Source organism: Vulpes vulpes, chromosome 7 (genome assembly GCF_048418805.1).
Source record: "Vulpes vulpes isolate BD-2025 chromosome 7, VulVul3, whole genome shotgun sequence".
In the NCBI taxonomy this organism is placed as follows: Eukaryota; Metazoa; Chordata; class Mammalia; order Carnivora; family Canidae; genus Vulpes; species Vulpes vulpes.
Window position 1 is genome coordinate 850,994 of NC_132786.1, and position 26,343 is coordinate 877,336.

The window sequence follows — 26,343 nt, forward strand, 5'->3', positions numbered from 1 at the left end:
AGAGTCTGAGACCAGAGAATCCCAATCTTCAGAGGTGGAGGAGGAGAGGGAGCCAGTTTGGACAGAAAAGGAGTGACCTGGGGAAGGAAAATAGGAACGTGGCATCCTGGGATCCAAGTGCAAAAGTGTCTCAAAAAGAGCAAAGTGGCCAAGGGTGGGACCGAGCAGGACTATGAATTGAATATATCATATGAGTTGTAAGGACCTAGAACAACCCATGCCAACTGGTTGAAGGAATTAGAATCTGTCTTCATCTTTTTAAGTATTTATTCCTACTTTTTAATATTTTTGCCTTGATTTTTGAATTGTTGAGAAGTTTACGGGTGGTTATACCAATTAATTTTCTGAATATTGTTAAACTTTCAAAGTATGTAAAAGTATTTATATGTATTAAATTTGCACCAAGGAAATATACTTTAATCTAAGTCACTTAACTTTATCAAGTGTTTTCATAGCACATGAAATTTTATTCCTGGTCTTCTGATTCTCTTCATTGGAGACTTGGCAATTTGGACCAGCCCTCCCACTGTGACCACTGGCAAAGGCGAATGACAATGACCAGGGAAAATCTCAACGTCTTGGAGAGTCTGCTGAGGCAGAGATGGATTATGTGGCCAGATGCTGGGGGAAGCCAGAGGCCCCACAGTACTTGGAGTATTGGCTGGTTCTGAAAGGATCTGAGACACCAAGAAATGGAGGAGAGCATGGGAAAGACTCCGGAGGCCGTGGAGACAAAATCAGGATTTCAGGATCTACGTCCAACCCAGCAGCCTTGGGAGGACACCCCAGAGGACTGAACCTGATGTGTGAGGGCCACGAGCTGTGGCTGAGTCTCATAAGGGGCAAAGCCCAGCTTCAAATACTCTCAATCCTTGGAAATGGTTTTAAGGTGATTCAACACTGTTTCTATCCCTCTCCGTGTGCCAGATGCAGATATCAACTTTCTCTAAATGAATAAACCATTATCCTAGAATCCAAATTATTTTTATAGCTTTTTATATTCAATAATGATTTGGGCAATAAAAATGGCAAGATAAATGAGGAGACACAAGACTATCAATCAATAACTAGCAGGAAAAAACAAAACCAGAGCCAAAGGAGTTCTAGAGACTGGAGTTACAGGCCGTATGACCTAGGACCTATGTCATAAGGTTGTAGAATCATATATTATCCCAATATATTTATCAGTTTTGATAGAAATGGAAAATTATTAAAGAAACACAACTTAGCAAAGCTGATCCAAGAAAAATAGAAAATTGGAATAATCTTTTAGGTTTGAAGGAAAAAGACTTTATAGTAGAAATCATCTTGGTCAAAAAAAAAAAATCCAGTAGAAATGTTTTTAAATACTTGAGGAATAAATATGTCGAATTCTACTTAAAATTTTCAAGAAAATAGATAAGAAGGGAATAATTCCCAGTTCTTTCTTTTATCTTTTGAGCTTTATCCCTGATATAAAAATCTGACTACCCCAACAAAAGACAGGAAAATCATGACTACCTCACTTTGATGCAAAAACTACAAAAAAACCCTTAACAAGGCAATCTTACAATAAGTAAAAAAGGATAATATATCAAATGAAGTTGATTTAATTCTATTAGTAAGCTTTACCACATTTTTGTAATAGCAGAGAAAATGTCCTCGTTTGCACCTACTATGTGAGAATATCTACTGTTCATATGAAAACGTGTAAAATGTGTATAGGTGAGAAAACCTACTTTAGTGTTGCCATAATGTTGCCACATTTAGTGTTGCCATTATCTTCTGCTTGTCAAGCATCATTCATCCTTCAGGCAAAGATACGGTTATTCTAAGGAATAAGCCAAATTCCCGCTCTGAGAAGGATTAATTATTTTATAGCATTGATTATAGCATTCCTGTATACTACACATGCAGAAATCTCCAAATTTCTTTTAGGGAAGAGTACAAGTCTCTTTAAGTGACTCTTCTGGATTTGTGTTACAAGTGCTTATCACAAAGTGGAGACATAACACGCTAGAACTTATGAGATGAAGCAAAATCATTTCTAAGAGGGAAACTTATAGCAATTAATACCTACATGAAGAAAAAAAAGAAAGATCTCAAATAAACAATCTCACTTTCCACCTCAAGGAACTAGAAAAAGAACAAACTGAGTCCAAAGTTAGCAGAAAGAAGCAATGACAAAGATCAAAGGAATGAATGAACAGAAAAAAAATAGAAAAAGATCCATGAAACAGAGGTTTGTTTGTTTTCTTAAGCCGACAAATCTTTAACTAGACTAGGAAAACAGGAAAGACTCAAATAAAATCAGAAATGAAGAGGACACCAATAAAAAATAAATTTATTATAAAAAAATTTAAAAAAGAAAAAAAATAAAAGACTTTTCAGCAAATAAAATAAAATAAAATAAAATGAAGAGGAGATACTACAACTGATGAGAAGAAATACTAAGGATCATAAGAAACTACTATGAACAATTAATTATACGCTGGCAAATGATTTAACCCAGAAGTCACAGATAAATTCCTCGAAACAGAACCTGCCAAGACTGAATCATAGAAACACAGAGGAAGGTGGTTGCCAGGGCCGGTGTGGGGCGCTGGGCGTAGGTGGGCACACACGCAGTGATAAGAGGAGTAAGGTATTAGCATGTAGCTGTGACTATACACTGTATCGTACATTTAAAATTTGCTAGGAGAGTAGAATTTAAGTGTTCTTACCGAAAAAGAGAAAAGGGAAAAGCCGGTGAAATGATCAACGTATTCACTTGCTGCCAGGAATCCTTTTGCAACGCATGTACATATGAAATTACCATGTACACATTATATTATAATTTTATTTGTCAATTACACTACATCAAAGCCGAAAAAAAAATCTTAAAAACAGTGAAAGAGAAAACAAACATGCCAACAGAGGAACAACTACGCCGATTGCAAAATTAGTAGTAGCCGTATGGTAGAGGCATCTCTATCATTCCAAGTTTCTACTTTCTACTTTAAATGTTGTTGAGAAACTAGGAGATGATAACTGGTAATCTCCGATTTTCTCCCCAGAAAGATTAATATTTTAAAACCATGGCAACTTTTCAAATACATCATAGCATTTATCGCCAACAGGCCCTCCGTAAATCAACATCTAAAGGATACACTTCCTAGAGAGCCAGAAATTAGAGCCAGAAGAGAGGACTGACATACAGGAAGGAACGTTATCCCATGACTTGAGGTTACCCCATAAGACCATAAATATTCCCTTTATGGATACAGGCAAACGTCCAGGACTCTCTAACAACGCCTCTGACATGTGAACGGGCTATTGTACACCTGCAGCCAGAAGCTCCGAGGCCTCCTTGAGTAAGACCGTCAAGGACAGCTTTTGGGTAAATGCAACATGATCACTTGAAGCGACAAAAAAGATTTGTTACTTGCTATTAAAGCAGCAAAACTGCTCACAGCAACACTTTGGCTGTGTGTGTTTTCCTGGAAGCTCGGCAGTGTCCTAAGGCCATGGGGTAGGAGGGATTAGCCCTCAAAGAAGGAACAGAATTTAGCACACTTGGGTTCTAAGAATAGTTATTTTGGATGGTACAACTTGAATAATATTTTTAAATTTTCCACAATTGTAATCTTAATAAGTGAGAGAAAAAGAAAATAAATTCTCTTCTCCCCTAAGTGGATATTTTTAAAGAAGCACCAACATTTACATGGAGCGCTGTTCTCCACCTCTGAACACAAATCACTTTACGTTTCTAAGACGGTTTTATATAACCCAAACTTTCTTATTTCTCCATTTCATTTTGTATTTAGAGAAATGCAAAATAATAAAACTGGTCAGTAGAAAATGGATAAAAATAACTTCTGTTTCTAAATGCTCACTGTGTTTCAAATGATATGTCTTATTCCCTGTCGTCGTGGACAATTATTTTTACGTGTTCGCAGTAAATTTGCGTTTGTGATAAAATTGAGCATTCGATTTTAAATTTAAGACGTTTGAAAAATAAAACCTAAGATGAAAAGTAGATACCACAATTCTTCTAAGTGTGCAAAATTATGAAACCCAGCATGTGAACAATCTGTCATCTCCAACCCTCAACCCTCAGATTAACTGCTGCTTGTAGTTTGGGGTGCATCCTCCAAGCCACGCACACAGTTTGCATATATCTGCTGACACGCGCAAACACGCAGAAGGTAAACGTGTTCCTCCCTGTGCTATTGTTCTTAACGACGTGATCATATTATAGATACGTCGCTCTTCAACGTGCATTTTGCAAGTAAAAATTTATAAGGAAAATCATTTTCGCGTTTGTGAGTATACACATACGTAGCAAATCCCATTTAACGGCTTCATGTCTATTATATGGGTCAACCACAATTTTTAAAATTTGCCAAATATTTCAAACTTGTTTGTAGAAGAAAATACTGTTTGTTTATTGTATTTCTATCCATTACAGTAAATTCCCTAATGAGCAACTGCAATGAGTCTCTTAGGATTCTGGCCTCTGGATTCATAATGAAAGCGACCAAGTAATTTCCTTCCACTCACCCCCTCCTCCTCCTCCCCTCCCCTCCTTCCCCTCCTCCCCCTCCTCTCCCCCTCCCACGCTCCCCTCTCTCCTATCCCGCTCCGTGGTCATGAAGCCGGCTTTGTCCCACTTTGTAAAACAAGCCTGGAGTTTTTCAAACATCCTCCATGCCAGGGAACTTTATGGATAACACAAGAATGCTAGATTACTAAAACACACTCGTAAAATATCTGGGCCTGGGCATTTTTAATGACAAAGTTTTGTCCGTTTTCATTTATTCATTTATTCAAATGTTCTCTCTTTTTTTTTCTCTTGCTCAGTGTTAATTGCATATGATATTCTTTTCTATTTTTTACTGTATCTTGAATTTTTCATGAATTTTTAAAATGACAATTATAAAAATAAAATAAAATAGAATAAAATGACAATTGTATACACAGATCTTTTCTCCTATTTTTCGTAATTAGGTTTTGCATGAGTTTTAATATATTTTGTGTGACAGAACTACGTTTTTGTTTCATGAATAGAATCTTTATCTGAGATGGTTTTAATTTATTGTAACAATTTTTTAAGTATTTCATACTGCATTCCTTTGTTTTACTTATTTGCCAATTTTCTTATTTCTTAAGAAAAATGCTTGGTTTATTCAATCTCAATAGCTCCTAGTTGATACATAATTAACTAAAAGTTTACATGGGCTTGGACACATGTAATGGATTTTGGTCCATCCAACTTTTTAAATTGTTTTTATTTTTAAATAATTTTTAATTTCAGATTTGTGATCCTCATTGATTCCAAAACTTGCAATATTTTTTCTTATTATTTACATGTGCATAGGTTTATTTTGGTAGTGATACTGTATTTTGGGTTTCTAGTTAACTACATCATAGGCAAAGGACATGACCTACATTTGAGCAACTTTCTGGTGTTTATTCAAGTGTTTTTTGAACAAAATGCAGGGAAAAAATTATGAATGTTTCACCAAAATAAAAGTAAGCTTATACACTCTCATTTTGTAAGGTACCAAGTGCCCCCCGCCCACGGTAACATTATTCTTGAAACTTGGCACTGAGTTATGAGCCTCTTGGCCACTCATCAAACATATTGAGCACTTTTGGTATAGAAAATGCTGTGCTAGACACCAGCTGTGACTACTTTTGAAATTTCTTCTTGATAATGGGTACTATTTGTTATCAGATAATTTATGAAAGAGTTTTCTGACAGTTTTCCTGTGTTGTGGATGGTGCTGTCATGGCCATCATCATGCAATGAACAAGCTTTTTGCTCCTGTAGTATTGCTCCCGGGGTCAGACTAATCAGTGACTTGATTCCACACTGTTTTCCACTCCGTTTCCCTGGATGGCCATACTGAATCAGGTTGCTCCCAGCTGGAAGAACACACACATTTCCTGGCCCCCAGGCATCTCTTCTCATTTTCCTTTTTAGGGCCTCACTGAAAACAGCAGCTAAAGTCTGCCAAAGCAGAGTAAATTAAAATCAGAGATGACAGAAAAATAGAGGAAAAGAAGAAACAAAGAAAACAGCTTCCAATACTGCGGATATTATCTGAATATCAGAAATTGCCTTACATGTAAATGGTCTGAATGTACCAAGTAAAAAGACAGAGATGGTCAGTGTAAGAAAAAACAAGGTTCAACTGTATGTTGTCTATAAGCAATGTATTTTATTTTTTTAAAAGATTTGAGAGAGAGAGAGAGAGAGAGAGCGAGCAAACATGGGGGGGTAGGGTCAGAGGGAGAGAGAGAAGCAGACTCCCCACTGAGCAGGGAGCTCAACTTGGGACTCAATTCCAGGATCCTGGACCATGACCTGGGAGAAGGCAGATGCTTAACCATCTGAGCCACCCAGGTTCCCCGCCAGAAATGCATTTTAAATATAAAAATCTCAGATAGATTAAAAGAAAGGGGAGTGGGAAAAGATACAGCACACTAACTCCAATCAAAAGAAGTTATAGGCTGGTAGCTATATAGATTTCAAACAACCAAAAAAATTTTTTTTCAAATATTTATTTATCCATGAGAGATACACAGAAAAAGAGAGGCAGAGACACAGGCAGAGCGAGAAGCAGGATCCATGCAGGAGCCCAATGTGGGACTCAATCCTGGACCTTGGGATCACAACCTGAGCCAAAGGCAGCCGCCCAATCGCTGAGCCACCCAGGTGTCTCAAACACAGAAGACTTAGAACAGGAAAAATTAGCAAGGATCACAAGGTGTATGTAATGGTAAAGGGGATCAATTCTCCCCAAAAGACATGGTGGTCTTAAATTTGTACACATCAAGATGGTGTCAAAGCATGTGAGGGAAAAAAAAAAAAGTACATGAGTCAAAATCCAATAGAACCTCAAGGAGAAATAGACAAAACCACTATTTATACAAGTACTTTTAACTAAATGAAAATACAACTAATGAAAATGTGTGAGATGCAGAGAGACAGTGCTTAGAGGGATTTCGTAGCATTGAATGCACGCTTTACAGAAAAAAAAGTCTAAAATTAATAACTTTGGAAACTCAAAGAGAAAAATAATTTAAATGCAAATTAAGCAGAAAAAGAGGAATAATACAAATGAGAGCAGAAGTTAATGGAACTGAAAACGAGAAAATAATAGACATGACCAGCAGAATCAAACACTAGTTCATTGCAGAGATCAGTCACACGGGCATTCCTCTGTCCAGGCTAACCTGACCTCAGAGAGGAGACAAACAGCCAACTATATACTATATATACTAGTATATCCCACACATGTTAAAAGGATAACATAGGAATACTTTGAGTAACGTTGTGTCCACAGATTTGACAACTTAGATGAAACAGATTAATTAAATTAATTAATTAAAATATACAAACTACCAAAATCATATAAGAAGAAATAAATAGGGATCCCTGGGTGGCGCAGCAGTTTAGCACCTGCCTTTGGCCCAGGGCGTGATCCTGGAGACCCGAGATCGAATCCCACGTCGGGCTCCCTGCATGGAGCCTGCTTCTCCCTCTGCCTGTGTCTCTGCCTCTCTCTCTCTCTCTCTCTCTCTCTCTGTGTGTGACTATCATAAATAAATAAATAAAATTTTAAAAAAAAGAATAAATAAATAATATGAACAAGCCTATGTTCATCAAAGAAACTGAATCAGTAATTACTAATGCCCCTTCAAGAGTCCCTCGAACCCCAAAACAGCCCCACAGGGCTTAAAGGGCCTGTATCCACAACACTCAAAAGGCACTTAAAATTCAGCAATAAGAAAAAAATCAACATAATCAAAAGACCTTAACAGGCACCTCACCAAAGAGGATGGAAGGATGGCAAAGAGCATAGGAAATGACGTTCAACCTTAGTTGTCTTTTGAGAATTGAAATTTAAAATAAAAGTAAGATACTATTACACACCCATTACAATGTCCAAAATCCAGAACGCTGACAACACCAAGGGTCCACAAGGATGGGGCAACAGGAGCTCTTGTTCACTGCCTGTGAGAATGCAAAATAGTGCAGCTGCTTTGCGAGACGGCCTGGAGGTTTCTTACAAGGCTAACTGTACTCTTCTCATACGTGCCAACGGCCATGCTCCTTGGGATCTACCCAAGTGAACTGAAAACTTATATCCACACAAAATCTGCACCTGGAAGTTTATAACAGATTTATTCAAAATGGCCAAAACCAAGATAATCTTTTAATCGGTGAATGCATAAATGCACTATGGTCCACCCAAATAATGGAATATTATCCAGTGCTAAAGAGAAATGAGCTATAAGCTATGAAAAGCAATTGCCCTGCTGGGGATTTACCCCAAAGATACAGATGCAATGAAATGCCGGGACACCTGCACCCCGATGTTTCTAGCAGCAATGTCCACAATAGCCACACTGTGGAAGGAGCCTCGGTGTCCATCGAAAGACGATGGATAAAGAAGCTGTGGTCTATGGATACAATGGAATATTCCTCAGCCATTAGAAACGACAAATTCCCACTATTTGCTTTGACGTGGAGAGACCTGGAGGGAATGATGCTGAGTGAAATAAGTCAATTGGAGAAGGACAAACATTATATGGTCTCATTCATTTGGGGAATATAAATAATAGTGAAAGGGAATAAAGGGGAAAGGAGGAAAAATGAGTGGGAAATATCAGAAAGGGAGACAAAACATGAGAGACTCCTAACTCTGGGAAATGAACTAGGGGTGGTGGAAGGGGAGGGGGGCGGGGGGTGGGGGTGACTGAGTGATGGGCACTGAGGGGGGCCCTTGACGGGATGAGCACTGGGGGTTATTCTATATGTTGGCAAATGGAACACCAATAAAAAATAAATTCATAAAAAAAGTAACATAAAATATATATAAGCTATGAAAAGGCACAGAAGAATCTTAAATGCATATTTCTAAGTGAAAGCTGCCAGTTTGAAAATTCACTCTGTAAGATGCCAATTGTGTGACTTTCTGGATAATGCAAAGCATTAATAGTGGTGAGAAAGTCGGTGCTTCCTAGGGATTTGGTTGGGGGCGGGGGGTTGGCGAGGCACAGTAAGGAAGTCAAATTGGTGAAGGAAAGTAGATCCTCCACGGTGGTGACATGACTCTACGAGACTGTCAAGGTGGGGTCTGTGAGAACATTGATCATTCCAGCCCAAATACTAAACACTGAAGTATGCAAGCGTAAGGAAATCACTGGAGATGAGGCAATGGAATGCAGACTGTGACAACACGGCCCAATTCCACTAAAGCGAAATAACGTCACTTGGAGAGGAGAGGGCGAGGTGGTGACCTAACTTCGGAAATAGTCTGTGAGACGAAAGGTGGAGAGAGTGTGTATAAGTAAGCACCACACCGTGACTGGTAACGTTGTCCCCTGGGGGGAGGGTTAACCGCGGACACCCCTATCCATGTGCGCTGGACTGGAAGGAAATGGGCAGATTTCTTATGGTTAGAGAAGAGAAACTGCAGAGAAGCAAGTGGAGCGGGCTGGATGGCCTCCCGGGGAGGGATCCACTCGGATCAGAGATGCAGTATGAGCTTGTTTCAGCCTGATGTGGGTAGAGATGGAAACACAGACTTATGGACACACGGGGGTTAGTCCGCATTCAACTCCTTCCTCGTGGTTTCAGCTGAAAGGATACGTCATTACCAGCGAGCACACCCACGGCTGAGATCTTGGTCTCTAACACCCGTCTCCAACGCAGGGATTCAGGGCTCCTTGGAGAAGTGGCCTGTTGTAGGACCAGGGCAGGAAACGTGCAACACGAGCCTGCTGCACCTTTCTTGTAATGCCAGAAAGTACGGAAGCGCTGAAAGCAGACCCACAACCGAAAACACACGAAGGACCCCGTAATGATGGATGTCAAGGGGACAGAGAAGCTGACGGAGAAAATCCACCATGGCCCAAGTCTGAGCAGCTTTCACTTAGAAATATGCATTTAAGATTCTTCTGTGTCTTTTCATAGCTTATATATATATTTAATAATAAAATAAAAAATAGAACAGTACAGGACCGTAGCGAAAGCGTACGGTATGTGTTCCGTGTGCCCGTAGTGATATTTGATGCACACACGCATACGCGTATGCGGACGTAACTGGGGAGGAAGGACAGATCTCCCCGGCAGAAAAATCCTAAGTAACTTCATGTAGATGCTGCGCTTTCGAGGAGGGAGAGAACTCCTCTACTCCTAAGTGCATTCTAGGCACAGGGATCCCCTTCCAAAGAGCACGGCCTGGAGAGGGAGGAGAAAGAGCATCTTGCAGCGCGGTGACCAAGGTCAGTGTCAACTGTGACGGGTCATGATGGCACTTTACGTCTGTGGTCTTCCTCCAAAACACCCGTCACCGCAGTCTATCGGTGAGGGAAACACCAGACAAGTTCCGGTAGAGGAGCATCCTCCAAAATCGTGCAAACCGTCAAGGTCATCACAAACAAGGGACTGTCAGAGCCAAGGAGCCCAAGGAGACATGACACCTAAGGGGTCAGGGTGCCCTGAATGGGATCTGAGTTGAGAGAATAGGGTGCAGGAGGGGGAGCTGGTGGTGGCGGGGCAGCTGCCTCCAGGGACAGCACTAGGGCCCTGGGGCCCACACAGGCAGGGGGTGGGGCGGGCTGGCCCAGGGTGGAGGGGGCAGGGGGCCCCAAGGCCCAAGGCTGAGGACCTCGACCTCCGGGGCCAAGGCCGGGGGCAGAGTTCCAGGGCCGCACGCTCCGCTCTGGAGACGTGACCCCGGCGCCGCCGAGACCCATCGGGAGCCAACGTCTCCTTCTCTTCCCTTCGTGCGCTGTCCCTCATCCCTGCCATCGGGGGACCGACTGTGATGTCCCTTGGGTGGCAAGGTCACCCCTTGGTTCCAACCCCACCCCACCCTTCGTGCTTGAGACCCGGAAACCCGAGAGTGGAAGCCACACAGGAATCAGGAAGAGGTTGCAGCCTCCTTGCTTCTCGCGGGCTCTTGCCCCGTCGGGCGCCCTGGGGACCATCCCCCGAGCCTGGGCCAGTGCTCCGGGCCCTCCCTGCCTCAGCCACTCCCGACCGCTGGCACCACCACCACAGCCACCACCACCGTGCTGGCCCCCGGGTCCCGCCTTTCTCAGGGTGCCCAAAGCCACACACTCCCCGGGGCGGGCGGGGGGGGGGGGGCAGGAGCTGAGGCACCGGGACTGATAAGGAGAGAATTGCCCCCCAGGGAGGCCGTCTTGGAATTTGCATGCGAAACAAAGGGATTTGGCGGAGGACGGGAGGACCTGTCTCAGGTGTAACTGGAGAAGGAGCTCAGGAGCTCAGGGGAGGACTCAGTCACCCTGCCTCCTCGGCCGCCTCCCCCGCACCCCGCTGGTGCTTTTTCTCCCTGAGCTCCACTCCACCGGTGACACGATGGCCTAGAGCACCAGGCTGCCATGCATGAGGGAGGGGGCCGTTCACCTTCACGGTGAACCTGCAGGTGTGCGAGGCCTTGCACCACGCGGCCTCGACGACGGCCGCGCCGCTGTGAACATCGCGCCGCTGCAGCAGCCTGCTATCCGCAGGTGACTCCGGCTCCGTCCTTCTGGTCCGTCCCTGGGGCTCCAACGAGCTCAAGAGTCATTATTGACCTCCCGTCCTGTGGACTCTGCCCTGGACCCCCCACCTCGCCGCTGACCCCCAGTCCTCCGCTGGCACCGCCAGGTGTGCAGCAGCCACTGCGCTCCCCCACCCAGTGCTGCTCACCTGCGCCCGCCAAGGCCTCCGGGGCTCCCCTCCGCCCACTCCCATCCTCCGCCCTGCTTCCTGCTGCTCCTCAAGCGTCGGGGCCTGTCTGCAGCGGCCCTCCCTCCACCCCCCTGAGGTCTGGGGTTCGGCGGGGGGGACGCGGCCTCCTGGTTCTCAGTCGACTGCATATCAGACCGGGGTCACGTGCACGATGCAGTGATGCTCCGCTGTCCCCGCAGGAGCGGGCCCGTCTGTCCGCACACCACGTCCGAGGTCACTGTTGCCGGCTTTGCCTCCTAGGCCCCACCTGCTTCCCCTTCCCCACCCATCCCCCACTCACCTTGCCAATTTTCAGCAAATCGTGGTTCTCCTTTTTTTAAAAGATTATATTATTTATATATATAGGGAGACAGCACAGGCGGGGCGGGGGCGCAGAGGCAGAGGGAGCGGCAGATTGTCCTGTGAGCAGGGACCCGACGTGGGGCTCGACCCCAGGACCCCCGGGATCATGACCTGAGCTGAAGGCAGACGCTTCACCAGCTGAGCCCCCCCAGGTGTCCCCTTCTTTTATTTTTAAAGATTTTACTTACCTGTTTGACAGAGAGAGAGAGATGCGCCTCTCCTGATACACCTGCTGCTTGAATCCACGGAGTTTCTTGGGTCAGTGACTTTGCCACTTTCATCAAACTTGGAAACATCTGACCCTCATTCATTGAAAAATTTTTTTTGTCCCTTCGTGCTTAAAGATTCAAGTATTACACCCGTCAGGCCGCCTCACGCTGTCCCGCAGCTCACGGACTCTCGGCTCCTATTTAAAAAAATCATTTTAAAATTTTGGATGTTTTCTATTTCCTGTAAGCTCACTAGTCTGTTTCCCCTTAAATACACTGTTAATTCGACCACTGCGTTTTTCATCCTAGATGTGTTCATTTTCACCTTTCGAAGTTTGATGACTAAGATCCCTTCCATGCTTCTACTTGCTCCGTAATTCCTGTACTTTCTGAAAATATAAACTGTGTCATGATAACTGGTTTTATATCCTTGTCTGATAATCCTCACAACTGTGACACTTCTGAGTCGGTTCGCGTTGATTGATTTCTGTTCTCAGAATGGGTCAGATTTGTCTATTTTTCCCCCTCCCCTGTTTGTTTCCTGGAAATAGTTGACTGGATACCACCCACGGTGAATTTTCCTTTTCCGGGGCTGGGTATTTTTGTATTTCTTTAAATATCCTTGAGCTTTGTTCTGGAATTCATTAGGTCGCTTGGAAAGAGTCTGAGGCTCGACTGGGACTGACCCTTCGTATTTATCAGGCAAAAGCTGGAATATCCGGGGCACTGGCTCCAGCGTCGATGACTCCCGGGTACTGAGGCTACAGCCCCCCGAGTTCCCAGCACGGCTCCCCCCGCGGAGCATGACGCTTCTGCTTCCACGGGGGTCCCACCCAGCAGGTGCAGCTCCGGGGACTGCATCCCCTTCCCCCCGCCCCACTGTCTCCCTGGCCCTGGGCGTCTCCTGCAGGGTGAGTCCATGGTCTCTGGGCCCAGATGGGGTGGCTTGCGCGGAGGGAACCCCCTCCCGCCCCCCCGGGGTGCATGCCCTCCCCCGCAGAACCTTCCCAGAGGCTCCAGCCTCCGTGTCTCCTGCCTGTGAGGCCCCCCATTAGCTCCTGCCCGGGTCCCGAGCTAGCCCTTGAGGCTCTTTAGCTGAAGCACCTGCAGGCTCACCCCCGGGGGCTCCTGGGATCTGCATCTCACTGGGACCCCATGTCTGCAAAGCTGTTGCTTCAACTCTTTCTTTGTCGTTTTCTTTTTTTCAGTTGTTTCCTGCGGAAAGGTAAACCCAGTCTCGGCCACCAGACCTGGGCTTCGAGGGCGGGCTCCTCTGGCCTGCACTTCAGCACAGGCTAAGCCTTTGGGAAAAGAGAAGATTATAAATCCTATATTCACAAATTCCTTCTTAATATTTCTGCAGGTCAAAAGCCCCCCCCAACCCCCCCACCCCCCACCCCCACCCCCGGGCAGCAGAGGGCAAGGAGAACCGGGTAGAACGAGCTTCCAGCTGACGGACATGCGCTTTCTGAGAGAGACCTGGTGGCCTGGTCCCCCGCTCCCTTCCGCTGGCCTCCCCGCCAGCAAGCTCCAGGGTGCACCTGCCTCCTCCAGTCCACGTGCCTCTACTCAGTTTCAATGTTTTAGCTTTTTTTTTTCTTTAAAGAATTCTCATCTATTTATTTACGGAGTCGGGAGGGACAGGCGCAGAGTCCGCGCTGAGCAGGGTGCTCGACGCGGGGTTGCATCCAGGGCCCTGAGGTCACGACCGCGAGTCGGATGCTCACCTGCCTGAGCCACCAGGCGCCCCCAGTTTCAGGTTTTCAAATCCAGAAATAGGGTGGAAGGTGTTCGTTGGTGAATCACGAAGCACGTGTGCACCTTGGCTGGCCGGCTAGGCAGGGACAGACAGTCGAGGACAAGAGGGGGGCCCGTGGCCCGGGTTGATGGTTTCGGGCGTCCTCTGCCTCCACCCCGTCCCCATCTCTGTGGCGCCCTGTGTGTGTGCAGGGTCTGCAGGCCTGAGGCCCGCACGAGGGAGGAAGGAGACTCAGTGACTTCCTCGGAGCCCGGGTCACAGCAGCCGTGTCCGCCGCAGGGCCCCTGGGGGGGGTGGACGCATGCTGTCCCTGCTCTCCGGCGCCCTGACCTGCAGTGTCTCTCACACCTGTGCTGTTTGTTGCCCTCCTAACAAACGGCACTAAGCCCGCCCGTGCTCCACCCGCCTCTGCCAGGCACGTCCGGGCCTGTGCACCCTGCTCCCCCGAGGCCCCGGGGAAACCCGCCTTGAGGCCACTACAGCCCCCACTGGTGTGAAGGCCCCGCTGCACGCTCCTGGGGCGCACAGACCCCACACCGTTGCGGGGAGACGGGCCGCGTGACCCGGGCGACAGCGAGGTCAGGCTCGGGGCTGCCGGCAAAAGCAGACCTTTCCGGGGTGCACTCCCTTGTCGCGTGGCCTCGGGCAGGTCACATGGCTGCCCTGCGGTTCCTCTGCCCTTCCCGGGGCGCCTGGGAGAATGGCAAGCTGCTGGGTGCAGGGAGGTGACCTGCGACCCGGCCAGTTGCCTGCCACGGGGACTGCATCAGCCCCACCAGAGCGGAGAGGAGGAGCCCAGCACGAAGAGCAGGCCCTGGTCACTCACTGCCCCTCCTGCCTCTTCATCCTTCAGTCTTCTCAGCTGCAGTACAGACCTTCCGGGAAGGCCCCGGGGGGACCGAGGCAGGTCAGGTGGCAGCAGCGCCGCCGTCTGCTGGGAGCGCATCTGGGACACAGCTGCATTGTGCCGCCTTATGGTGAACCCACGACGAGGCCATGCAGGCAAGGGTGTGGGGACGGAGTAGCTGGTTCCCCCCAACCCCCCCGTGGCTGGTGAATGGCAGCGTGGACACGCACGTGGGCAGCGGAAGCAGCCGCACTCCTGGCGTGGTCCCTGTTGTCTAGGGACGGAGCCCGCAGGTGTCCCCATCCTGCCTTCCCTGCAGGGGGAGCGGGCGGTGGGGGGACCTCCCACAGCCATGGTCCTTGCACATACCGCAGACGCAGACGCAGGCCACCGTGCAGCCGTGCACGTGCTCGACGTGGAGCCGAGTGAACATCCCGGTGCGTGTCGCTCTCTGGCTGCTGCGGCCAATGCCACGGACGCGGCGGCTCGGAACCGTGTGGTGGGCCAGCCCCGGTGTGCGGGCTGGTGGCGCGGCTGCCCTGGGGCTCCAGCCGGGGTCGCCTTCCAGGCTCGCCGGTGCTGGCGGGAACGCAGTCGCCTCTCCCCCGCTGGCTGTCAGCTGCGCTCGGCCTCCGCCTGCCTGCGTCAGGGGCTTGAGGGCAAAGTCCGAGGTGGAGGGTGCCCAAGGGGTCTTCTCTCATGTCCAACCCTGACTCCCCCCTTCTCCAGGGAGCTGCACACGGTGCTCTGTTGCAAGGGCTGTGGGATGAGGTGAGGCGCGCGCGGGAGATCCAGGATCACCTGCCGATGTTAAGGCCCCTGACCTTAATTATACCCGCAAAGCACCCCCGCGTGTAGCACAGCACACCTGCAGCCTTGGGGGATCGGGGCCTGGGCTTCTGGGGGGGCTTTGTTCTGTCTGCGAAGGGAAAGGAGGTGATGACACCTCCCGTCTTGGAGGATCAAACAGGGCGTTTGGGGTAGGGAAGGCCGTAGGCTTAACCAGGAATGTCCATTCGACAACATACCACTTAGGGACCCTGGGCCCCCATCGTCCCAGACACGCTTGATGCCTCCATCCCCCCACCTGGCTAATGAATCCTTGCACACCCAGAGACGGGCATAAAATGCTGACCCCTGTAGCCCCAAGAGGAGATGATCCCATTACGCATCGGCTCTGAGACGCGGAACAGAGACATTCGGAATGACGGATGCTCCTGAGGGGTCCTGGGTTCTGGCCACCCACCCCCACTTAGAAAGGTGTGCGGGGAAGCGAGTCCCTGAGCTGATCTCACGTCATGTGGCATTTCCCAGCGTTCAGCCCGTCTGTGGCCCCACGGGCTTGTCCCTGCTGGGGAGGGCGCTCACAGGGCGCGGCGTCACGGGGGGCTGCAGCTTACCACCGAGTGCTGGGCACAGAGCTCAGCCTGCTTGACAGTGCCTCCTTCCTTCCTTCCTTCCTTCCTTCTTCCTTCCTTCCTTCCTTCCTTCCTTCCTTCCTTCTTCCTTCCTTCCTTTCTTCCTTCCTCCTTCCTTCCTCCTTCCTCCTTCCTTCCTCCTTCCTTCCTTCTTCTTTCCTTCCTTCCTTCCTTCCTTCCTTCCTTCCTTCCTTCCTTCCTTCCTCCTTCCTCCTTCCTTCCTTCTTCCTTCCTTCCTTCCTTCCTTCCTTCCTTCCTTCCTTCCTTCTTCCTTCCTTCCTTTCTTCCTTCCTCCTTCCTTCCTCCTTCCTCCTTCCTTCCTCCTTCCTTCCTTCTTCCTTCCTTCCTTCCTTCCTTCCTTCCTTCCTTCCTTCCTTCCTCCTTCCTCCTTCCTTCCTTCTTCCTTCCTTCCTTCCTTCCTTCCTTCCTTCCTTCCTTCCTTTCTTCCTTCCTCCTTCCTTCCTCCTTCCTCCTTCCTTCCTCCTTCCTTCCTTCTTCCTTCCTTCCTTCCTTCCTTCCTTCCTCCTTCTTCCTTCCTTCCTTCTTCCTTCCTTCCTTCTTCCTTCCTTCCTTCCTTCCTTCCTTCCTTCCTTCCTTCCTTCTTCCTTCCTTTCTTCCTTCCTCCTTCCTTCCTCCTTCCTCCTTCCTTCCTCCTTCCTTCCTTCTTCCTTCCTTCCTTCCTTCCTTCCTTCCTTCCTTCCTTCCTTCCTTCCTCCTTCCTCCTTCCTTCCTTCTTCCTTCCTTCCTTCCTTCCTTCCTTCCTTCCTCCCTTCCTTCCTTCCTTCCTTCCTCCTTCCTTCCTCCTTCCTTCCTTCCTTCCTTCCTTCCTTCCTTCCTTCCTTCCTTCCTTTTTTTTTTCAGCTGGAAAAAAGGGAGTTTTCCATCTAGAAGATTATTATATATATATATATATATATATATGTTCCCTATAAATGAAGGCCATAAATTATTGACGAATGGCTTAAGCTTCTCATATTTTCCCACCTTTTCTCCTGGCTGGGTTCCGCTGTCAGGCAGCGGGAGGGCGGTTAGGCTCGCACCCAGTGCATATGCTCAAGCACTTACCGTGAGGAACCTGCAGAGACTCCACAGTGTGTGGCCTCAAGCAGGGAGGACAGGAGGTTCTGCGGAGTCCAGCCCGGAGAAGAGAAGGTCCGGGAGCCAGAACCGTGAGAAACTGGCGAAATTCCACCATTGTCACCTGCACAGATTACAGTGTTGTAAGATTCAACATGGTACGTGAAAACCTTCTCGGTCAGCCCCACGTGTGTGATGGGAACTATAAACTCAGTCCACCCGGGAACAAAACAGAGTCCCACCAGAAACATCGGAGGAGACGTCCTGCACCACATGGCAGTTCAACCGTCCAATATCAGTGCTTACTGTGGGAAGCAGCACCAGGAGGATCAGGCTGTTATAATTTAATTATGGGATCTTAATAACAATAAAACATGTTAGCAGCTCTATCCTAGGTCATGTCTCATGTTACTTCCACTGAGTCTACAATGAAAAATCTCACTTCTCTTGTTCTTGCTTGAATTGGCTGCTGTGTCTATGACCATTTCTTCCTCTCCCTTTATAGGCAGAGTACACCACGAAGTAGATACCTGTAATTTAAAGAGTTGGGGGTACCTGGCTGGCTCAGTTGGAGGAGCAGGTGACTAGATCTCATGGTCGGGACTTCAAGCCCCACCTCGGACATAAAATCTACTTTAAAAATTAAAAAGTAAAATGCATTACAAAGCATGCCTTATTTCTCTTTAAAAAAATAAAAATTGGGGATCCCTGGGTAGCGCAGCGGTTTGGCGCCTGCCTTTGGCCCAGGGCACGATCCTGGAGACCCGGGATCGAATCCCACGTCGGGCTCCCGGTGCATGGAGCCTGCTTCTCCCTCTGCCTGTGTCTCTGCCTCTCTCTCTCTCTCTCTCTCTCTCTCTCTGTGACTATCATAAATAAATAAAAATTAAAAAAAAATTTAAAAAAAAAATAAAAAAAATAAAAATTAAAAAAGGTTGTAACAAATGGTCAGATGACATCCTGTCTCTTTGTCCTGCAACGGTCAGTTTAATACTGATGACTGACAACCCATCGCACTGATTCAGTCTGACTTAGGCTCCTCCTGACTGTGAGGACATGCCCAGAGCCACAAGAACTCTATAGCAAACATGGTGGCAATTGAGGAAAAAAGTGAAGTTTTTTTTTTGCTGTTGCAAATCTGCGGACTCTATCAATCCAAAGGAAGAGTCTAGAGTATATTTTTCCACCAAACATTTAAACATTTAAAATTTGACAGCCATAGCATTTATTTTCAATTCACTTTTTTACTGTAAATACTTTAGTCGGTCTCCATAATTACTGCAACATCCATATAATATTCTATTTTTTCAACTTATTAAAATTTTAAAGCCTGATGTAACAAAACTATGCTTCCTGCTAATATAAATAACAGTATAGTAAATGTCATTAGACGCATGGCTCTTCCCTCTTAGGAAATTATCCTAGGGTAAGTTAATTATGGAGACGATTCAGTTTGTTAAAAGTTTTCATCAACAGGGGATCCCTGGGTGGCGCAGCGGTTTGGCGCCTGCCTTTGGCCCAGGGCGTGATCCTGGAGACCCAGGATCGAATCCCATGTCGGGCTCCTGGTACATGGAGCCTGCTTCTCCCTCTGCCTGTGTCTCTGCCTCTCTCTCTCTCTCTCTGTGTGACTATCATAAAAAAAAAAAAAATAAATAAAAATTAAAAAAAAAAAAAAAAAAGTTTTCATCAACATGGAACACAGTGGCTGGTAAAGGGGTTACCACAAAAGTAAGGAAGTAACCACAGATGTAAGCTCTTAAAACTCTTTCAGAAGATTTATGCTGTTATAATCCTCCCACCTGTTTCAAGTTAAATTTTTTTTCCTACTATCAACAATGTTCTATCTTTTTTTAGTGGCTATAAAAGTAGGCTTGACCCTTCTCTGTTAGCACCTGGTTCCTCACTGTTAAGAATTAAACTTTGTGAAATGTTGCTTATTATAGAGATTTCTTTCTATACTAATTGTTGTAGTGATTTATAGAAGCCCATTGAGGCTCATCCCACAGCAAACTGACTATGTGTGAACACCTTCTGATCTTGGATACATCCATTATAAAAACAAATCACTTATGCTGGCTTAAACTTGAGGTATTTCCATCCATATTGTGATACCTAATGTGGAAATCTAAGAACAAACATTATCAGAGAGATACTGTTTTAATAAATCCTCTAATACACTTTCAAATGTGTCATCAAAGATAAATTTGGGGAAAAAAATCCAGGGTGCTATGGGCAGGGATTTATGGGAAAGTTACAGAAATTACAGTGTGAGCTGAGAGAGAACACAAGGGAATCAGGGGCAAAGTGATCAAAGAAACGTTGGGGTTAATAGTTTAAAGAGTAAAGTCATAGGTAGAAGCAAACAGACAACAAAAAGAAGGTTCAGAGGATACAGAATGGGGTGGAAGTGCTCAGAGATTCGAAGGTATGATTTTTACCTGAGTGAACCTGAAAGGGAAGCTTCCCCCTCTCATATTCTATCCCACTATCAAGAAACGATGAGCAGACTCAAGGAGACAGATTCAGCAATGGCCATTAAGTAACCACGTTTGTCAGTTTTTCCACCAGTTTTTATCCCCAGGTCCATGGATACCTAAGATATGTGAAGGAGGGGAAAGAGGTTCCACAGTTTTTATAAATTTTTGAGATGAACTATATCCAAAAGAAGAAGGTGGAGAGGACAGAAATTAGTGTGGCAATTCCACAATGAAGGGGAGTTTTAATCAAGAAGTTCATCATAGAACATCAGGATTGTGATATCCTAGAAAAAGAAGGACCCACAGACTTCCTCTGGTTCTCCGTCTCTGTCAGCTTCCTGCTAGTGCACTACCCAGGAGGCTCCTGGCTCACATACAGACCCAAGAACCACCTGCTGAAGCACTGCCTCAGGCTCTGCTCCCACCAGTGTACCCAGTGTGCCAATAATTGCTTAATTTCATGGATTCGTCTCAAGGCTGAACATATCCGTCCTCAGTGTCATCTGGCAGTGTGACCCAGTGCCCTGTCTTAAATGCTCTGTTCTTGCTTTCCTTACTCTGCTTCTGTGGCACAGTCCTTTGTCCACTTACTTCTAGTTTTTCCTTAAAAGGAGTTTACATAACTGATCTTTCCTCACTTCATATTTTATTCTCTTAATATATATGTATATGTATACACACACACATATATATAGACATTGTCATGACAATGTCATCATATGTCATGACAGTATATATATATAGTATATAGTATATTATAGTATATATATATATATATATATATATATATATATATAGTCATGATAATGTTTACAGGCACTTATTCCCCAAAGTAAAGCAAGAGACAAACTCACTACCATGCAAGAATAAACTATATATATATATATATATATATATATATATATAAACTATATATATAAATATATATATATTTAAATATATTTATATATAAATATAAAATAAACTATATATATATATACATAGTAATTATGGAGACTGAGTATATAATAAATATAAATAAATTTATATATAAATTTATATAATAAACTATATATATAAAACTTTATTTATATTTATTATTTATATATTTTTTATTATGGTAGTTAGAGCCTTTTCCTTGTCCCATTTTTTCTCTTCTAGCTTCCCTTTGGTTTAAATTCTCATGCATTGTTGATTCTTTCACTTTTATCAACTAATTATAACTTGTCAGACTGTTAATGATCCTTAACACAGGTATAAGGGAAACTGAAGGGATTCACAAAATTCAGCAGGTGACATGCAGTTCACATCTGCAAGTATGTATATTATGTTGTGTTACACAAAAATGCCGATATTAAATCAGTTTTGAATTTCAGAAGCAGCAAATTCATATGGTTCAACTGATATCATTCTGTTTTATGGTGAGTGCTATGAAAGTTAGCACAAGGGACACCTGGGTGGCTCAGTGGTTGAGCATCTGCCTTTGGTCCAGGGCGTGAGCCCGTTCTGCATCGGGCTCCCCACAGGGAGCCTGCTTCTCCCTCTGCTTGTGTCTCTGCCTCTCTTTCTCTCTGTGTCTCTCGTGAATAAATAGATAAAATCTTTTAAAAATTAAAGGTAACACAATGTTTTAGGGTTACTATCAGTTCCCTGGCAAGGAGGAGTTGGTATAATATCAAAAAACACGTCTGTCTTCTGCACATTGCTAAATGTAAGAATACATAGTAAATGGTACAGAATACCCATTCATAAAAGAAAAACTATAGGTTGAAATATATCTAAAGCTCTTATCTTGTGCTGAGGGGATGGTGGGATTATGGCTTGTGGGAATAGCTCTGAGGGTCAACCCAATAAATTAAATGTTTGCACCAGCCTATAATGTCTTGGGCAGGATTCTTACTCGCAAGCATCGGAAGATGATTTCTTGAGCACTTCCAGAGTAACAGAATAAGGACCTCTACAAATTTGCTCCTCTATCAAGGCAACAAAGACACTAGCAAAAATGGTCAAATTAAGCTTTCTCAGAACTCTGGAAATTAACCAAACTTTGTATTATTCCACAGAGTGTATATTCAAATTGTCTGAATTTCAGCACAAACAGTGGGGTCTGTGGATTTTAACTTGCCCTATTACTGTGCACGCCCTCCCAGCCGACTCCTATGAGAACAGGTAAAATCCACAGATTCATAATCACAACAGCTATAAAAAGTAGAAAATAGATTTTGTGCTCCCTAAAGCCTCATTCTAAGAGAATTACAATATATGATCTGTGGCGCTATTCCCTGGAAACTTCTAGCCCGAGCTTATTTGTATTTAACCTGCCTCAGAGTTCACTCTCTGTGAACAACCTTTTCCCCTAGGCATTTGCAGAAAACAATCAGTGACAATTGTTTAATGTTGCATCAGCCTGAGGGGCCATTACAGTGGGGTAAAAACTTGGGGAATGACAGGTACACAGGGTGCAAACAAAGCCTGAGCATGTTCCTGAGAATTAAGAGAAGCACATCCATGGACTGAGTCCATGCTGAGGAAAGAGCTGCAAAGCCCTTAGGTTCTCACCTCTGGCTGACTTTGAAGCTCTGGGCAAGCAGAAGGTTTAAGTTAAGTCATAGTTGTAAACCATCTGCCAGAGATGGAAGACATGATACAGCACACACAGAACCCCTCTGCAAAGGCTGAGAGACTTATTAGTTCACGCTTTTTAAACAAATCTCTGTCCAATTATGACATTACTGCTAAGGTAAGTGGGCGAGACCTCAGTGATCACACACAACAAAGAATACAGTTTATAGAGTTAATTCAGAAGAGTCACTAAATGAAACAGCAAGAGTAACCAGAAACTCCACCACCACCACCGCCGCCACCACCAGCACCACCACCACACCTGGGAATGGCGAGTTACCACGTTATATTATTTAAAGTTTCCCATTTTAAAATAAAGAAGGAAGCACGGAAAAAGTGAAAAAGAAAAATACAAGAAACTCACCCCAAATCCAGAAAAGCATGGCATGTATACAGAAAAAAAAGATGCAGTCAATAAGAACTGTCCTTGTGAAGCCCAGATGTTGGATGTACTAGACAAAGACTTACCTTCTGTGAAGATATGTTCAAAGAACTGAAAGAAACCACATCCGAGCAATGAGTGGAGAGCATGAGACAAGGTCTTGCCAAATATAGATTATCAATGCAAAGAGAGATAATTAAAAAGAACTAAATAGAAATTCTGGACTTGAAACATACAGTAAATGAACATTCACTTGAAGAGCTCAAAGGTGGATTCGAGCTGGCAGAGAGAAAAGTCTGTGAAAACAGCGCTACTTCAGCTGAGGAGGTTCAGTTTGAGGAACAGAAAGAAAACAGAATGAAGCAAAAGGAAAGGCGTGGGGAGGGACTGCTTATGGATAGGGGATTTCTGTTCGGGTGATGAAAATATTCTGGAATCAGATAGACACGATGGTTACACAATTGGATGAATATACCCAAACTACCAATCTGTTCGTTTTAAAAGGTGAATGTTAAGCTATGTGAACTAGATTGCATTAAAAACTAATTAATCTTCAAAAAAATTAAGTGATTTTGTACGAATGGAACAAGGAACAAATACTGGATGTATCAGATTGAGAGAGCTCACACCGTGGCCTGGAAGTCTTTACAGTCCTTGAGCCCAAGGTTTTATCTGTTTGGAGCAGTGAAATCATTGAGGCAGCAGCCATGTCCCAGAGGCCACTGCCATTCTTCTAGATCCTTCCCTCTGGTCTCCCATGTGCTCAATTCCCTAATGGCTGCCTCAGTGACTCTAGATCGCTGACCAGCCAGAGCACCTGGGACGGAGACACCTCCCTGTTTTTATTATTTAAGTGGCAAACCAACTTCTCTGTTCATCAAGGAGCCTGACAAGTGTCAGGCACACAACGGCCAAAAAGCCAAAGGAAGAAAATAAATGTCTGCTACACTATGATGTCCGGCTCCCTGCTGGCTGGTCAGCCCAGTACAAACAGGCTGGAGGTGCGTGCAGTCCGAGGTGGGCGCTCGTGAAGGCCCGGTGGGGACCCTGAACACGTGGCATTGCCGTGATATCAAATCAAGGAGCCGAAAACAAATCTACTGGATGTTGCTCAAAGCTCCCGACTTCCACGAGGTGCTTTCAGAGAAGCGCAAAGCAATACCTTGTTTGACACACGAAGCACGTGTTTCAGACGAAGTTTAATCGATTCTTGAAAACGAGGCTTCCAAGTCGTGCCCCGTCATTCCCACGAACAGGCAATAAGTGGGCCCAGAGAGGTTGTGATTTGAGGAGGAACACGCAGCTTCCCAAGGCGGCTGCAGGTACTGGGGTTTTGTCATCTGACTCCGGTTATTATGCTCTTTTTGTTCCTTCAGCCACGTGATCCTTGATACAGCAGATGAGCGGTTCTTCACACCGCAGATGTTTACATCCTGCATAGTTATGATCCGATTTCAGGAAGAGGGAGTTGTATGGAATTAAGTGAATGTCCACTGAGCTGATCCACCTCCTATGCTGTCATCTACGCCTGCTCCAACGCACAGAGCTTAGAGCATCGCTGCAGAGGGAACAGTGGCTGCTCATTAACCTTTAAACCTCATCTTTGAATAACCCGTAGCAACTAATAAACACAAGACCCAAACAGGAAAACCCATCCAAAACCACTCTTGAAACTAAAATTAACGCTGTAGAAGCAGAGAGAGAGCACAGAGCAATCATAGCAAATAAATAAATAAATAAATAAATAAATAAATAAATAAATAAAGGTAATACGTGCTTCTTAAGTTAGAAAATGAATTTCCAGGTTTGTTCTGGGAAACTGATCCATGGGCCTCCTACTTTCCATTACGGACCTGACAATGAGGCTGAGCTGTTAGCCCTTGTTTAATAGGGTTTATCTCTAACATACGGTGGCACTTTAAATAAAGGTAGGTGGGATCCTCGATGGCACTAAGGGAACAGGGCTGACTTTTCTCAGACTCCGTGGCACCACGTCTCTACAGCGTCCGAATCTTGTGACTGGGACAGGAACTTTTATTGGCGCCCACCAGAGCAATCTGTGTTTGAATCAGTTTCCTGGCTCGCGTTATAAAGTCTGTGGGTTTCTGCACAAGCGGTTTGGGAAAAGCGAGCGCTCGTTACATCGCTTGACCCGAGGTTTTCTGCAGGTTCAGAGGGAAATGGTCCTTCGTCCATGAAAGTCCCCAGCTCTGTCGTGACCCCTTAGCCGAGAAGTCTTCATGTTTGGTGTAGGAGGCAGCTACGCAGTACCTGGGTGACCTGCCCCTCAGTACGGCAAGCGATTCGGGTGTATTTCCCGCCCTTGGATTTCGTCAAAAACATTCCGTATGGTGAGTAGTATAGATACTCACGGACAAGACAAAATGTGCTCAACCACTGCCTTATCACACCTGTTGATGTTTATTTTCTCTTTCTACCGACATGTGAAAAATTGCAAACAAAGGTTCAAAGCTCTACGGCATCAGAGCAGACGGGACCATTCTATCTTCCTGCCTGTGATGCTGGAAAGGCTATAAATGCGCTTCATCGGGTTCCTAGACTTCATTACAGAATATATAAGATTTTCCATTGCTTTTGTTGTGTTTAGACAATGCTAAATTAAGCTTCTGTTTCTTTGATTTAGGCTTTTAAGAAAAATTTCCAGGCATAAGCTTATAGAGGCAGATCTGGATGTCTAGGAAGTATGGAGGATTTTAATTTTTATTTTATGTCTCCTGAAACAGTGACCCAGTTAAACTGCCATCAGAAACAGAAGCGTACATGAGTGTCACCACATCTGGCCAGCGTCTACTCTCTCATGAACAATCCTTTTCCGTAATTGATCTTACAAAGTTTACAAAATTAAAAAATGAAAAAAAAAATGACTAACTTGAAATTATATTATTAGGGAGAATAAACACTTCCAAATAACTTTTTTTTTAAGATTTTATTTTTAAGTGATCTCTACACCCAATATGGTGCTTGAACTCACGACCACAAGATCGAGAGTTGCATGTTCCACTGACAGAGCCAGCCAGGCGCCCCGTTAGTTCCAAATAATTTAAAATTGTTTAAAGTTCTGCCAATCTGTCTAATTATGTGTTCAAGTTTTTATACATTTCATGGGACCATTTAAATTCAGTAACTGTTAGTATTCTGTTATATTTGATGTAAATATTTATACTTACTCATGTTTTTATGCATTTTAGCCTATTTTTCTACTGATTTCTTTCTTTCTTTCTTCTTTCTTTCTCTCTTTCTTTCTTTCTTTCTTTCTTTCTTTCTTTCTCTCTTTCTTTCTCTCTTTCTTTCTTTCTTTCTTTCTTTCTTTCTTTCTTTCTTTCTTTCTTTCTTTCTTTCTTTCTTCTTTCCTTTTCTTCCTACTGATCTTTAAGCAGGAAATATTCAAAGCTGAACTGTAAAGGCTATATTTTCTGGTTCTGCAACTTTTTTTTAAGAACAAGAATTATAAAGAAAAAGATCTTGCAAAA